We start from the raw sequence: 2,668 nt of genomic DNA, 5'->3' as shown, positions 1-2,668 counted from the left end.
TTGTAAATTAAGCCAAAATAAAGTCTTAAGGAATGATAATTCTCAGGATATAATTAATGGTTATTTTATTTTATTTATCATAAAAATGACTCTAATAACCTTTGGGAATGATTCTCCCAAAACTGGGAACTTTGACTGTTAAAATTTAATCCAAAAATATATAATTTTTTTCTCGTTAGCAATATTAAACCGTAAATTAATGACACAAAATAATGAGGAGTGTTGTCATTTTCTCAGGAATAAAGTTTATTTTCAATAATAGCTTTTGCTTTCTCTCAAATCCAAGAAACCTACACAGTATTTTTCAAAACGTGTTTCGTTTTCAACATTACATTTTGTTGTCTAACAATGTAGATAATGTTTTAACAGTTGAAGTATTTTTAAGCATTTAATACTGTCTATATTTGTTTTGTTCTTTAAATTACGTTGTTGTCTAAATTGTTCTTTGAATTTTATGTATTGTGCTGAGTGTAGGTGCAATAAGGTGATAGGCCCTAGCTTTTGAGGATCCTCCTCCATTCTAAGAAGAAGAGAGAGGATCCCAGATGAACCAGTATGATTCCAGTGTGCTAATATATCTATTTTAAAAAGAAAAAACATAAATAAAGTTATCTCTGAAACTGAATTTGAAGAACGTTCCTGATTGCTGCTGAATTCTCAATTGTTAAAACAAAAGAAAATATTGCATAGTGACGCATACTAAGGACACAGTCATAGAGATAATGCCAAGAATAGCAACAGGAAAACTCCGAGGCGAAAGAGTTGAAGGACTTCTATAATAAAGCCAAAATAACAACATGTCGCTAACAATCATATTGACTAGCAAAATTTTTTTTCTATCTTTTTTGAAATTTACATAATTATACATTTAGTAAATTGCATGTAAGTTATTATGGAGTGATAAAGGCGTTAAGAAATTAGTAGTACCATTGGAATCACTCTAATAACATTTTTATTTTACAGACTCCTCGGAGGATTGTGAGAAATGGAAGAGGAAGTAAGGTTAGTAGGTTTGGATGGTTAGGGAGTTTATGATTGAAGGAATGGTTAGGGCTAGATCGGTTACATATGGAACATAAAGATCTTTATGTATGTTTTTATTTGTGACAAAGTAAGGAGAGTAGAGGGCTAGCGAAAAATATTTTCAAAATCAATTTTAATAAATACCGAACTACAAGTTAAAAATCATTTAGTGAACAGGATTTAGCCGACAATAATTTAAAAAATTGTCAAGAAGGCTGTTGTACGAAAAGCCTAAGTAATTAATTACGAGAGTATTGGATAATTACTGAGAGTGTCCTCATATATCGGGAAATAGTGTAGTAATGTTAAGCAAGTCCAGATCGGCGGAACCACAGAGGAAGGAATTAAAAAAAAACAATTAAGTCTGTACCACTACAACTCATGAAGGGTCAGGTGTTCAGTACTTTGTAAGGGAGTACTGTTACTAGACCAACGGTTGCTCAAGGAGGTGATTTGGTCAGAATCACGCTCGACCACCAGATTGTTACCCAATTAAGGGTACCCAATTTAGGAGGCTGGGTGGACCCCAGGAGGACTCCAGAACTCATAGGAGTTGACTCACGGCTACAGTGTAACAGAAAACAATTTTCTGCTCAGCCGGATCCGAACTCGGGTCTTTGGAGTTAGTAGCTACGGGCCTTGCCCCGCGGCTACCAGCACCCTAGGAGAAGGGAATTACACCTCCCAAAATAAATGCAGCCATACAATTATCATTCATAGGGTAGGGGAAAAATTAATCTTGTCCCCCCTATGAGAAATTGATCTTTATAAATCGTTATTTTGGATTAATAAATTGCCTTGTTAATGCCTATGACAATCGAATTTCGTTAGGCCTGTCTAACAATTTATGTGAAGTTGAATTTCTCAATTTTTTCCTAAAATTCCTTTCTTTTGCAGGAGTTTTCCCTAAAATTGATGTTTTCTCAAGTTTACCCCCATTTTTTTTTATTTACCATTTGGGTAGAGCAAGGGTGCTGTAACAAGATGCAAAATAATACTGAGGGTCAGTCAGTATTTCATGTGTTTTTTTCCAATAATATCAATTTATGAATTAAGGTAACGTGTATTCGAAAAAGAAACGTCAAACTGCATTATAATAACAAGAATTAAATTTGTGTATGAAATACAACACAATTTTTGGCAAAATTAATAACTAATCAGAGCTTATCTTTGGTATCGCCTAACCTCAAGTCCAGGGTAAAAAAGGGGTTAAGGAAAACCGACTACCCACTCCTGTAAAAAGACTCAAGTTACTTCAACTCAAAACCAAGCCTTTGATAAAAATGGAGGTTAGGGGAAGACAAAATACAAGTAATACAATGTAAAAAAGAGATCTGAGAAAAAGTGGAATAAACAGTCATCGCCAGCCAACCTGCAAAGCCTATCGAGCAGTCCAAGTTACATAGCTCAGATGTGCCAATAATGAATGAGAGCATAATTTGTTAATTAAAGGTTTCAATTTTTGTTTGGGTATTATTGCAAGACAATGAGTCTAAAAACAATGAGTAAGTTTTTCAAATACTAGTAAATAACCAATTATTCAACATTAATCAATCCAGGCATCATCTGAGAAAAACATAATATCACATACATGTAAACTGAAGACATCACATTTCACGTCTACAGACCAAATTCAGCCACGTAA

The sequence above is a fragment of the Halyomorpha halys genome, unplaced genomic scaffold, assembly GCF_000696795.3.
Source record: "Halyomorpha halys isolate HHAL.00 unplaced genomic scaffold, Hhal_1.1 Scaffold239.1, whole genome shotgun sequence".
Taxonomy (NCBI): domain Eukaryota; kingdom Metazoa; phylum Arthropoda; class Insecta; order Hemiptera; family Pentatomidae; genus Halyomorpha; species Halyomorpha halys.
Note: the sequence above shows the minus strand (reverse complement) of the source record.